Below are 14,583 nucleotides of genomic sequence, written 5' to 3'. Positions count from 1 at the left end.
CTTGTGCAAATGAAAGTATTCTGTAGCATTTATAACAAAATTGGTGATTGATATGGGGCCATGAAGAGAAGAAAGAAGAAGCAGGGTAGGAGGAATGGAAGGAGGGAGGGATGAGAAGGAAAGAAGGTATGAGACAAATTTGGTGGAATAGATCTCTCCCTCCCTCCCTCCCTCCCTCCTCCTCCTCCTTCCCTCTCTCTCTCTCTCTCTTCCTCTCTCTCTCTCTCTCTCTCTCTCTCCCTCTCTCTTTCGTGTGTGTGTGTGTGTGTGTGTGTGTGTGTGTGTGTGTGTGTGTGTGTAGAGACAGAGAGAAGGAAATAGAGAGGGAACAAAGAAGAGAATAGTACCATTTCCATTACAAGGCTCCATGTTTTATGTACTTCCCTGGTAATCTAAGAGCTAGAATTTAGCACTTCCCAAGGCACCATGTTTTCTTTTTTTCTTTTCTTGTCCTTTCACAAATTGCTGTTCTCGGAGAAGTTTCAAATAGTGAGCCAACACATTCTAACCCCCATGTCCTCAGCACACTCTCCAGAAACAGCCGAAGAACTGGTGGGCCAGCAAAGTGCTGCTGTGCAAGGATCAGAGCCTTGAGTTTGATCCTCTGTATCCCTGTGCTGGGGAGGCAGAGAGCCTGGAGACCCCAGGCCTGCTAACCTAGCCAAATAGGTGAGCTCCAGGCTGATAAAAGCTACTGTCTCAGAAGGAAAGATGGACACCTGCCACCTGCCATCAAGCCGTAGCCCCTATACACACGTGCTCATATATTTACATTTCAAAACTCGTAAGTGAAAATGCGCTCACACACAAATACAACAGGGGCGGGGGCCTCACCCTTCCTGGGCTCCAGCAGCAAGAGTAACACAGGGTACAACTTGATAAATCTTCATCGTCATTTTCTGACACTGGGTAAGTGACTTCAATACAAATAAATCTGCTGTGTATTTCTTTTTAGTACCATAGACTAAGCTGAGTCCTCTGTAGTTCAAGTTGAAGCTCTGACCCCACATGATGACAGGAGTGAGGAAATAACCCAGCTAGGTGGTGTCCTGAGCTGGAAATCATGGCAGGATCTGCCTTCTTCAGGGTCTGTTCTCTCCGTCCTTCACCAATGCAAGGACACAAGGTAAAAGTGGTTGGCTGTAAGCCAGGCAGAGGCCACGTAGGCTGGGACCTTGATCTTGGCTGTTCATCCCCCGTAACTATGAGCCAGTAAAAAGTGGACTTCTGCAGTTTAAGCCACTCTGTCTTTATTGTCAGTAGCACAAGACGGGCCTGGGTGATGAAAGGACAGGGCTCCATCCAGAGTCCTGAGACTGTCACCTACTGCTGCATGGAGCTAAGAAGTCACCCAGCGTGAGCTGAGCACACAGGCCTCCATCCAGAGTCCTGAGAATGTCACCTCCTGATACATGGAGCTAAGAAGTCACCCAGCGTGGGTTGAGCACACAGGCTTCTGTTTTAGGGGGACTTCTGTTTATTTTTGAGTATCCGGTTAGCACTTTAAAACATTATTTAGTACTATTGTTCATGCGCGTGTGACGTTTATGGGGACAGCTTCATGGGTCACTGCATGTGTGTAGAGGTTCAGAGGATAACTTTGAGAGTTGGTTCTCTCCTTCCATCTTTATATAGGTTCTTTCTGCAGGTCACCAAGCATGCAGGGCACATGGCTTTATGTGTTAGCCATCTCATCAGCCTTCTGGGAACATGTCTGCAGAGGAAGAAGTGCTATGTACAAGTTAAGCCTGTTAATTTGACGCATTTAAAAAAAAAAACTAAAAAACAGTTAAGAGCATTCTTTTTGGTCTTGAAAGTGTGGGTAGACCATCTCCAATGTTGAACATGTCATTAAAAAGAAGAAGAAGAAGAAAACCCATGTGTCCTGGTGTTAGCAGTTTCCAAATGGGCTCAGGTAAACTGGATCAATAGAATTCAGGGACTTTTACAAGGGGAGAGGTCGTTTCAGAGACACTGGTAATTCATTTTCTCATAAGTTAAAAGGGAAGTTGACTCAATGGTTGTTAGGAAGAGCAAGAGGTGGGACAATAGGGACACTAGCCTTTGTCTCGAGGAAGGAGTATGCGGCTGCTGCCTGTGCCTGCTCCTCTTCCCCCCTGCTTCTGGTGAGTTTCTGGGCTGGCTTTGTGTTCCAGCCAGGGACTGACCTCCGGCTCCTGCCCCTTGGCTTAGAACTAATCTGGACACCTCCTGCTCTCTGACCTTACTGACTTCCCAGTTCTTCTGCTTTGTTCTATCTTCCCTCACCAAGGGTCACAGGAGGGACCCATTCGTATCTCTCTTCTCTCGGTGCTGATGGGGTCTCTGAATGGCCAGGTGTGTTAGTGTTCAGAAAAGAACTGGCTGAGGAGGGTCATTAGTGTTGGGCCTGGAGCAAGGCTCAGGTGGTGAGGGCCTAGATGGGAATCTAGGGAGTGAATCCAGTCATAGGCAACTGCAAGCCAGCTGGGACCATGGGTCCAACCTGTGCTCCTCCTCCCCAGTGGGTGGGTCAGTGGTTTGGGGTAACTCTGGCCATACTGAATTAGTGTTTATTGAATGGGTCTTGAAGAATGGATATGCATTGAGTTTGGGATGAAAATGGAATTCTAGGCATCATTGAAGAGAAGTCCCACATAACAACCCCCTCCCAATAAACCCATGGAAGGAACCCATTTCTTCTTGTAGCAGAGACCATGAACTAAGTAACCCTCAATGACAGGAAGCTAAGATCCTGTGTGGCATGGGCTTAATGGGGCATTTTAGATCACATGTAAGAAACTTCTCCTGGTGTGTGTGTGTGTGTGTGTGTGTGTGTGTGTGTGTGTGTGCATGTACAAATGTGTATGCATGCATTTGGGGGACTGGAGGACAGCCTCAGCTTTGTCTCCCTGGCAACCATTCCTCTGGGTATTGAGTCTGGGTCTCTTCATTGGCCTGGAGCATGCAGATGAGGGTAAGCTAGCTGGGCTCTACTTGTCTCCACCTCCCAGAATTGAGATTACATATGGGTGCCACCATGTCTGCCTTTTAAAGTGTGGGTCCTGGAGTGTGAAAACCAGATCCCGGTACTTGTAAAACAAGCATTTCACTGACAAAGCCAACTCCACAAACCCGATTCTTATTTTAAAGATGGTGTATGTGAAGCTCAGAGAGCTTGAGGACAATATAGGTGTTCCATCTTGTGAGCAGTAAGGCTGTGTGACACAGACAGGGATTACTCTCTGTATGATCTTCTTGGGTGCTTGTGAAGCAGGAAAGGTCACGAACCATCTTGGCTCCACCGGGTCTTGACGAATGATGGATTCTGAGCAAGATGAAAGGATATATCATCTCCCTGGACGCTGCCATGTGGCCAGCGGCCATGCCTTCATGCATTATTTCTCCTCACGTATCTGCTGACTGCATTCTCAGGCAAGAGGCTGAGTTCAGGGATGGGGCTTGACTGAGCAGCGATTTTGTAGGCTGGCAGAGTGTGAACTAGCTATTCTGCCCTTTGGCAACTGTCTCGGGCACTCAGAGGAAGGATCTGGATGCGAAATTGAATGAAAATAGTGACTCAAACCTGAGAGAACATGGGTCATAGGGGGTTTCCTTTGGAGAGCCCACTGGCCCCTAATTATCACCCCTAAACTTTAATGTCTTCAATAAACTGTCAGCACTAGTCAAGGCAATGTGTTTGCTGTCTGTGACTCTAAGATAAACACCACTACTGCTGTAATGTACTTGGTGGTTATCCTGTGTGTCTGTCTGTACATCTCTGTGTTTATTTCTTGGGGGGGGGTGAAGACTGTTTCACTAATCTTTGTGCTAAAAAAGTGTCTTTTGTGTAAGGAAATAAGGGAAGGAGGGACTGCCCCAAGGTTATGTTCAACTACATGGAAACAGACCCCAAAATAGACAGGTATTCTTATTCTAAAGGCATGGAAGTCTACACCAGACTATGGAAAAGAAGTAAACAGGGCCATGTGTTGAGAGAGGTATCAGGAAAATGGTTCAGAGAATAGGCGACTTCTGAGGCCATTTCAAAGTTAGATTTGGGGTTGCAAGATGTGGAGGAGGGTGCAGATGAATCAGTGGAAAGAAGACAGGGACAGCACTGCGTGGGGGTTGGGGGGACAAGGGATGAGAAGGTGGAGCTGGTGGAGTTTGAGGAGAGAACCCACATCTCAAGGGCGACCGAGGATTCTTCGTTTTCGCCCCAAACTTGATTTAATACAACTTCCCCAGAGCGAAGATCTCAGTTGACGGTTATGCTCAGAAATGTTTGACAGGGTCAAGAGCAGGGCAGACAAGTTTTATTTTTAAGGAGGGAGAAATGTGGGCAGTATGTGGAAAAGCCAAGAGGTCCGGAAAGTCACAGCTCATGGGCAACCACTCAGAACAGAGGCTGAGGCGGGGGGGGGGGTGGGGGGGCAGGGGGTAGCAGAAGGGAAAGATTTGGGTCAGGGCTGCAGATGGGACACAGGAGAGAATCTGGGAGAGAGGTCTCACAAGCATTTCAGAGTGAGGAAGGCTGGCCGAGGGGTCCCATTTGGCTTGACTGGGTGGACAGTTAGGACACTCATGGCCAGAGGAGAGATTTGTAGGGAGGAGGAGACTTAAAAAGGGGGGCTGGTAATACTGGTTTGAGGTGCTTATGGATGAAGGTGTCATGCAGTTCCGATCTGCCTGAGGGTGCCCCTCAATTGACAGGGTACCTACCTAGCACACACGAGGCCCTAGGTTTAACGCCAGCACTGCAGAGATGAGGCAGGGGGGTGCATGAATGCAATGCTAGCACTCAGGAGGTGGAGGCAGGAGGATCAGAGGCTCAAGACCACCCTGTCCTGATGGTTCAGTGAGTAAAAGACACGTGGTAGAAGTAGAGAACCAACACCTACAACAAGTCGTCTTCTAATATAGCCCAACTGCATATACATCACACTGTTGCAATGGCAGCAAGATTGGCCAGAATACCAGGGCTTTGAAGGGACACAGAACACCATCAGATGGTAGACAGCCTGTCTGACCAGAAGAACATTCTCATGTCCTAGGTGCAGGGCCAATTAAAGGCTCCATCTCTGGAGAAGCAGTTGGCTGTCCAGAGAGAGCTTGTGGCCCAGTTAGGCAAGCATCAAGCTCTGGGGAGATTTATCAGTTAGTAAAGTTGATAAAGAAAGCCAGCTTCAAAAACTCAAAGATCTCAGTGGGATCACAGGCACTCTCATGTAAAGGTCATGCTGGAGGGCTGGAATGGTGGCTCAGGGGACAAGAGTCCTGGCTGTTCTTACAGCCTGAGTTTGATTCTGACCACCCTTAAGGTGACTCACGACTCTCTGGAACCCTAGTCCCAAGGAATCTGCTCCCTCTTCTGGCCTCTGCAGCCATCAGGTATGTACATGTAAGCAAAGTAGCCTCCCTTCCACCCACACAAATAAGAAAGGAAGAAAGAAAGAAAGAAAGAAAGAAAGAAAGAAAGAAAGAAAGAAGGGAGGGAGGGAGGGAGGAGGAGGAGGAGGAAGGAAGAAGGAGGGGAGGAAGGAAGGAAGGAAGGAAGGAAGGAAGGAAGGAAGGAAGGAAGGAAGGAAGGAAGGCAGGCCCAGGCTAGTGGAATTGGTGAGCGCCAGGTTCTTGTGGACTTGGAGGAACACCCAGAGACTGACCATGCACATGCCTCTCCACACATGTATGCACACATGCATACATACACATGCCAAAACAAGACCACTCTCACACACACAAAAGCTTCAGGCCGAAAGTGGGGCATCTTTCTCACAGTCAAACACTCAACGTCTGGGGAGAGATAGTCAAGACAAAAACCATACAAACTGAGCATCAGTCATCCATTTTAGAATCTCTTTGTAATCTAGCAATACAAATGTTTTACCTTGAGGCAGCTTAAGATTTTTCTCTGAAACCCACAGTCCATATCACACCTCAAAGTGAAATCAGAGAAGCCTTCTTACAAGAGTTAGAGGAAAGGTAAGGGCGATGCTGTACTAATTACTTACTGAATGCTATTTGGAAGCCACTGCCAGGGAAAGGGTGAGAAAAGAAACAATAAATATTATTATTGGAGAAGAAGGGAAATTCTTGTTACTTACATATAATGTGATTGTCTGCTTAAGAAGCCACGAGGAGGAACTAAAATGTTTTTAAGTTTAGAAAGATGGTTGGTTGCAAGATAAATATATGGAAACTTTACCATGAGTGCCAGAAACGACCAGTTAAAAGCATAATGAAAAAGAATGTTCTGCCCACCAGAGAAACAATTTAAAACACAGAGATATAAATTTAATGGAAGTTCTACAAAAGCCACATAAAACCAATTGAAAAATTTTACTGAGAGACATTATTAAAAAAAAAAAAAAAACAAATGAAACTCAGGCTTCTGTTATATCCATAAAAATCAAAGCACAGTATTACAGAGATGATAGTCCCCTAAGAGACATATTAATTTAATGTGAGTTATCTATAAATTCCCAATTGTTTTCTGCAACTAGTTGTAATTATTATGACTTTACCTTTATACATGAGCTTTTCAGGACAGCCAAAGGGGAAATTCTTTTTTTTTTTTTTTTTTTAAATCTCATGGTAGCCGCTGCATTTATGCACAACCGAGACTCAAGATTGGCTGCTGGGGGAACAGTCCCCAAGCAACCCAGGTACGGGAGGTGCCAAGCAACCCAGGTACGGGAGGTGCACCCTCAGCTCAGCGGCTGCAGCAGGAGCTCGATGACACACAAGACCTCCGCAGCAGCCCCCCACTGCCAGAGCGCAGCTCCAGCAGTTAGTTCTTCCACTCCGTGGCACCTGCTTGACTGTCCTAAGCAGCCCTCGGGGGCGCTTAGAGACATCACTTTCCTTTCCGGTTGCTATGGTAAAAATATGCTGACAAAGGCGGTGTAGGGAGGCAGGCCTTGTCTGGGGTCACAGTTCAAGGGTTCAGTCCATCACGGGGTAGTCAAGCCGCAGGAGCTGGGACCAGCTGGTCACATCACATCCACACTCAGGAAGCAGACAGACAGGCGCATGGGTGCTCAGATGGCTCCCTCCTCTTTACACAGTCCCGGGGTACCAGCCCAGGAGATGATGCTACTCCCCACAGTGGCCCGGTCCCCTGGCCTCAGTAATCCAGTCACCATGACGCCACACAGGCATGCCCAGAGGCCTGTGTCTTCAGGTGATTCTAGATTTTATCCAGCCGACAGCTGAGATTAATTATCCCATTGGGCAGCGCCACTCAGAGGCGCAGACTCCAGACCCTGCAGCACTGGGCTCACCCGCTGTTTGCTTCAGCCTCTGTGGCACCCTTAACCTGCTCTGTGGTTACATCTTCCTGTGGCGCCTTGCTACCCACTCACCCTGACACTCCGGGATCTATCTCTACCCAAGGCTTGAAAACGGCATGGCTTCAAATTCTGCTTCGTAAGAGACTAGAGCTAAGATACCTCCTCCATGACCCACAGCAAATTAAATCGTAGACAAAGGTCCTAAAGGCTGCGGCGCACACCAGTCCCAGCACTCAGGAGACAGGAGCAGGAGGAGCTCCTTGAGTCCAGCTTGTTCTACAAAGCGAGTTCCAGGATAGCCAGGACTGTTTCACAGAGAAACACTGTCTTGGAAAACCAAATAAAATATTAGAGAGAGTGAAGCAGGAAAGCTGAGCTTTTAAAGGAAAGACTGCGCATGCCCAGAGTCCTCATGCGTGGCAGGTGACCCGTTTTCTTGCGTGCCCTGACTGTTGTCAGGGGGCAGGGTCTGTCTCTTAAAGAGGTAGAGCCGATCAGCGTCAAAACCTGAACCTTTCATTATGTATCCATAAATGTATGCCAATACAATATGAAAAAAATTGAATACAACTGAATAAATTTGACTTACAGAGTTGCACCCTCTGCAGGTTAGAAATAATCTTAAACAAATTAAATGACAGAAAACCAAGAAGAAAACATTCAAAACACTTCTGGCAAAAGTAGGATAGTGCATGACAATAGGTTGACACAAGTTAATATATAGAAAACATTTGGACATCAACAAAGACTCATGGGAAAAAAGAAGTAGAATACGGGCTTGAGTAAGAAGATATAAAATATCAAAAACACATATGAGAAAATACTCAGTTTCACAAAAGTCGAGGAAATGCAAATGAAAGCAACATCTTCTTTTTTCCTATTAACATGTTTGCTGAAATTAATTCCATATCCTTGGGATATGACTTAGTGAGTAGAAAGCTTGCCCAGCCCTGGGTTCAATCCCCAGCACCATAGAAAGCAAGGATAGTAGGGTACAGTAATGCATGCCTGGAACCCCAGCACTTAAGAAGTGGGGCAGGAGGATCAGAAATTCAAGGTCGTCCTTGGCTATAAAGCCAAGGGACCCAGAGTGGCCTGGAACAGGTGAGACTCTGTCTCTCAACAAAAACCAAAACCAACAGCAACAGCAACAACCCTCCCAGCCCCCCAGCCTCCACCCCTGCCAGTCTGCCTCTGGAAACCCCAGGAGGTCTGCTCCTTGGAACATTCCCTGTGGGATGGTTTGCAAGCTCTGAGAGTGATCTGTTCTCATCCGGTAGCCACAAGTCATAATTTACCCCAAACAGATATCGGAGAAGTCCAATTTCACCCAAATTCAGTCAGGACAGCATTGCAAACAACTGGAAACCAACGGTTCAGAGCCACAGTGTTTAAAACAATCAGCCGCAAACAAGGGAAACCCAAAACTGGGCCTTAGCCTCTACATGTTAATTACATGTTAATTAGATGTGATTCCCTGCTTGCTTTTAAACGATTGGTTTAAAAAATACCACGAGAAAGTTTTCAAAATATTCCAGAACATGAAAGTCTACACATAAAGCCATGGAAAATAAAATTGGAAGCACAAAAACTCCAAAGTGGTCACACCATGTGCACACCCATGTTTCGGGTCTCCTTTCTGGCCTGCTGTCTCCTCCTCTAAGACCAAAGGAAAACCAAACAAGAACAGAAGCTCAGACCTTGAGAAACCAGGGGTCAGTCTCACAGTGCCATCTGACTAGAATGATTCCGGTTAACTTAGTAATAACATTATTACTATGCTTTTAAAATAATTTTAGACTATAGATCTAAATGTAAAAGCTAAAACTATAAAAAGTTTCTAGAAGAAAGCATGTGGGGGGGGGGAGATTTTGGAGACTGTGAAACAGGAAATTGTTTCTTAATAGGATGTAAAATAAACTACCATGGAAAAAAGATGAGTGTCAAACTTAATCAAAATGTCAGGCTCTTGTCCCTCAAACAAGACCACAGGTCCACAGGAAGGCAAGCTGCAAGATGGATGTATTGTGTTATACACTTTTACAAAAAACCTGTATGTGCAATGCATGAAAAGTCTCAGGTTAACAAAAAGATACCTCAACTTGGGGAAAAAAGGAAAAAATTTGAATAGGCCCCTCAAAGAAAGAGATACAATGAACATACAGGAAGAGGCAACAGACAATACAAAGAGATGCCACAACATGACACTAAAATGCCCAGAATTAAAGACATATGGAACCAAGTGATGGCAGGGAGGAGGCACAGCCATGGCACCCTCACACATTGCAAAGAGGGGGCCCATGTTTAAAAGCTGTTATTGGTCCAACAGGAAAACATGGACTTCCTACCACACCATCCCTTCCACTCCCAAGTACTTACAACAAGGGGATGAACATATGCTCACAGGAGGTCTTTGATGGGCCATATCCTTCTGGATATATGTTTCTCTTATTGGTTGATGTCCAATAGCCAGTCAGGAAGCTTAGGTGGGATGACTAGAAGAGGAAAATTCTGGGGAAAGGAAGAGGGAGGGAAGCCGTAGGGGAGATGCCATGTAGAGACTGGAAGATAGGATGTGCCAGGCATTCTCTGGTAAGATAAGGCCATGTAGAAATACATAGATTAGTAGTTATGGGTTAATAATTAAGAGACAGCTAGCCAGCAAGAAGCCCTAGCCATTGGCCAACAGATTTATAATTAATATGTCTCTATGTGTTTATTTGGGGCTGAAGGGCAGAGGACCAGACTAGAAAGAAACTCCAGCTACAGATCTTATGCAAAATGATCTTGGTGGCTTAACTGAAACATTCCCCAAGTAGAAACAATCCAAATGCCTGCCAACAAGTGATAAAGGAATTATCACCCTTCCATACAATAAAGTATTAGTCCTCAATGAGAAGGAATAAGAAAAATAACCCTCAATTTATTGATATATCCACCAATATGGAATAATCTCAGAGTTATCTTGCTAAGTGAAAAGACCAGAGATGAAATAGGCACATTCAATGTAATTACATTTATATAGGCGGTGACATTACAGCTGATTTACAGCTGCAAGTTGTCAGTCACTAATGACAACAGAGGGAAAACTGGTGGGTGTTCTAGTTTACTTTCTGTTGCTGTGAAAAAGAATTAATTTCATCTCACAGCTTACAGTCCACCATGAAGGGACATCAGGGCAGAGACTTGAGGGAGGAATTCAAGGCAGGAACTGAAGTAGAAACTATGGAGGGCTGCTTACTAACTTGCTCCCCGTGGCTTGTTCAGCTGCCTTTTTATCCAGCCAGGACTGCAGTCAGCTTGGGCCATCCCCTGTCGACCATCAGTCAAAGAAACAGCCCACAGACCCGGCCACAGGTCAGCCCAAGGGAGGCCATTCTTTAACTGAGGTTTCCTCTTCACAGGTATGTCAAACTAACAACCAAGAAGCCATTGCAGAGGACCAGGGGACACTGTGGAATCGGGGTGTTTTGAATATACTCTGTCTTGCCCATAGTGACAGTTTCATTGACATTCATTTTCCTCAAAAATAAATTGTATACTTTGAATGCTCTTAGTGAATAATATTTACATTAGACACTGGGGAAATTAGTAAAGCTTATTTTCCTTCTTCTGGGTTATTGTATTCTCTGTATTGTGAGAGCTACACAAATGGCACTCCTTTGCTCATGGTCATTTGTCCTGCCTGATGTTGTATTGTTTTTAATTGCTGCTGTGGAGGTTGGCTTGTACACCTGTGAGTAAGTGGGTGTGTGTGAATGTGTGTGAGTGTGTGTGTGTGTGTGTGTGTGTGTGTGAGTGAGTGTGTGTGTGTGTGTGTGTGTGTGTGTGTGTGTGTGTAATGTACATGTGTGGGGGGGTAGGAGGCATTGAAGATTCTCGAATGCTGGAGTTGGTGTGAAGGTAAAGTCTTTATGCCATGAGATGAAGAATTCAGATGGGGCTATGGGGCTTGGCACACAGTAGGGCTGGGTGTGCAGTAGGGCTGGGATGAGCTGTTTTGGGCTGGTATTCTATAGAAACCAACCAAGATGTGAAGAATTCAGCAGAAGCAGAAAAAGCTCAAAGCAGGGTGGAAGGTTCCAGACTTTGGGGAGCTTCCATGCTCACCCCCTCCTGTAGCAAGCAGGCTGCTGACTGCCAGTTGTCCTCTTCATTCGGCCCTGCTTCTGAGTAGACTTTTGGAGGGGAGAGATGAGGAGAGAGAGGATCTCATGCCTGATGACAGATGGGTCTTTGTCTAGTTTGGGCAAGTGTCACCAAATCTGGCCTCTCTCCAGCTGACTGGGGGGACAAGTACTGTTGTTGTAGACCCGTCTCCATCGAGCAACTCCAGAGCCTCCTTTGCTACCGGTTACATTATTCTGCATATAATGAGTGAGCATTAGCGGCCCTTTGCTGTCCACTGTCGGAAAGTGTACCTAGCTGAGGGGAATTCCATGAGCCTGCTAAGTGGAATGTCAGGATGGGACTATCTCGGGGTCTATGCCAAATGCATTTTCTAATGATGCCTTTGTTCTGTCATCAGTCTTAGATAATTGTACTTCAGCAGATATGACTTTCTTCTAGAAGTGGATAGAATTCATGACATAATAGCACCAGGATTAATCAGACCCAGTCCTCACCAGAGAGCTGAGAGGCATCAATTCACAGGCTTTTATCCCTGTTGTAAAATCCATCTACGTGGCACACAGGAGTGAGACGTCCACCTTAATATATTGTTACAAATAATATGCGTGGACCAGTAGGGAGGCTCATTGGGAAGTGTGGAGACCCAAGTTCAATCCCCAGGAAAGAACTAATGCCCAGAAGATGTTCCCCGACCCTCACACGAGTGCGATGCCACACACAGGTGCACACACATTTTTAATTTAAAAATAATATTCAGTGTTCACTTTGGCAGCACATATACTAAAATTGGAACGATACAGAGAAGATTAGCATGGCCCCTGTGCAAGGATGACACGCAAATTCATGAAGTGTTCCATATTTTTTGCAGTTGGACAAGAGGCATGGACTCTCTGAAGTCTTGAGGTCTACTGAGAGCATGATAAATATGGTTGATAACAATATGCTATATTTTAAAAGTTGTGAGATAGTATACTTTTAAGTGTTCTCAAAACAAAAATGATGAATATGTGTGATATAACATGCTAATTGGTTTAATTTAGCCATGCCATTGTGAACATACTGTATTCTGTATCATAATTGTGCATGACTTTATGAGATAAATAAATGAATGGAAAAAAATAATATTCAGAGTAAAGAGACACTTGGGTTCCTGGATCTCTATAAGAAGGACAATTGACAGATGACAAATGGGATCTATTTCTGTTATTTTAATTTGAGATCTCAGAATTTTGCCACGAGTTATTGGTATGAGTATAATACACTATTATCCAGATTGCTAGAAGATTCCCCTTCTATTTTACCTCAAGAATGGCGATATCATAGACATTCTGAAGCAGAGGGAACGAAAATCTCTGAGTGCCATCCTAGGACAAGAAACTACTGATGGTTTCTGAGGGAGGGACAGTTAGCATCTTCCAGGAGGGAGTGCCCTCACTGGTTATCTAATACCAAGTGGTCAGCTCTGAAATCATATACACATCGACAACAAATGGGATTCCACAGCTTGTATTTATATATTGGAGCATAGATATGCATTTCTATCTCTCTCTCTACACACACACACACACCACATATTAACAATAATAATTAGGAGAGATGTTGCTCTCAATTTGAGAGTAGATGGGGGTCATGGAAAGAGTTAGAGGGATGGGACTTTGGAGGGGCTGAAGGGAAGAAAGAGGGGAAAACTGATGTAATTTAAATAAAAAAGAACAGTCTGAGAGACCAGGTATTAAAAGCAGTAGAAAATGTGCACATTATTGCTGAGAGGGATTGTGCAAATGCTGGCACCAGTCCTCTATGACGTCACTGTGCTCTTGATTGGTTTAATTGCCAAGATAACAGAGAAGAACACGTTTACTTATTTTTGATGTTTGGTTTTTTTTCATCAGGGTTGTAGCAAAACCAAGGGGAAAAAATGGCTTTGAGAAAGTCAGCTAATTAGTTAATCTGTTTATGTCATTATTTTCACCATGCTTATTGGGCCTAAGTATTCTTGTTTCTTTGAGAATATGAGGGCCCAGAAAGAGTAAGGAGATGACCATATCTGAGCAGTGAGTGGCTGAGCAGAGAGCCCAGCAGGGCTGACTTCAATCCACTTAGGACCTTGTTCTCTTTTTGGTTTTAAATTCAGGAGGAGATGGTAACTGTAACCTCCCAGATGCTGGGGAAGCAGTTGCTGGCTGGGGAGAAAGCTCTTAGGGACTCCAAAAGCACAGAAAACAGAGATGTACAAATAGTGCTGTCTAAGGCTTGACCTACAGTCCTCACACACACGGGTGCAATAGGGGATGTTATTGCCCTATTTTTCAGAAGGAAAAACTGAGGTAGAGAGTGAGTGGGTGCATCCTCACTGATACGGGGACTGCTGGGGTTTTTACTCTGGCAGTGTGGGATGAAGCTCATGTAGCCCCAGTAAGATGAGGTCAGGAGTTTTCAGTGAGGATGAGTAGTGTGATTTATTTAGCTTTCATGATAGAGACAAACTCAACTGATGTCTCTATGGATCTGAAGGTCTTAAGCCAATGAGAATAGGGAAGCAGGGTATTCATTGGCCAGTGAGCGTTGTTCTCTGCTCCCATAGTCTGTGGAGTTAGCACTGACTGTTCTCTGCAGTCCAGAGCTACATGGGTGTGGACTCTTCTCAAGGCCACATGGTGAGGTGGCAAGGGAAAGGAGACCCTTCTCCTAATCTCATAAGGATAATACCTGAGTTCTTTTGTCTGGTCTAATGATTTCAAACAGCAAGTTAAGCTAGTAACCATGGTCTGGAAGTGGAGAGAGTCAAACTTATTAGGCAGTATATTGATGACAATCATTTCTTGGTTGGTCATTTTCAATCAATAATTGCAAAGCTGGGAAAGATATTGGTTGCTTGCTCTTTACTTTTAAATTTTTTTTCCTCAAATGCCCAATCCTTTTGCTAAAGAACTTCAATATAAAGCTAAGTCTTGGTCCTGTAGTGTTCCCACTTTGGGGGTTGGCTAGAGACAGGATAGGACTGCACTCCCTAAGGTACGGGCATTTGGGAGATTGTTTCTGAAGTCCCTGTAGACAGGAATGCACACACACCTTCTTTCCCTTCATTTCACTTTTGCAAGGTATGTCTGTGGATTCGCTGTTTTGTTTTTTACACTTTTGAGAAGGTGTCTCCTGTAGTCCAAGATGACATTGAACT

General features: G+C 45.1%; 1 non-coding gene across 1 annotated transcript; it reads left to right on the top strand.

The window, feature by feature from the left end:
• Positions 1 to 12,161: 12,161 nt before the first annotated feature.
• Positions 12,162 to 12,268, top strand: LOC113836119. Its single transcript, XR_003486122.1, has one exon. It is a non-coding gene; the product is annotated as a U6 spliceosomal RNA (small nuclear RNA).
• The last annotated feature ends 2,315 nt before the right edge of the window (positions 12,269 to 14,583 follow it).

Source organism: Cricetulus griseus, chromosome 5 (assembly GCF_003668045.3).
Source record: "Cricetulus griseus strain 17A/GY chromosome 5, alternate assembly CriGri-PICRH-1.0, whole genome shotgun sequence".
Taxonomy (NCBI): Eukaryota; Metazoa; Chordata; class Mammalia; order Rodentia; family Cricetidae; genus Cricetulus; species Cricetulus griseus.
Note: the sequence above shows the minus strand (reverse complement) of the source record. Positions and strands in the feature narration are given on the sequence as shown.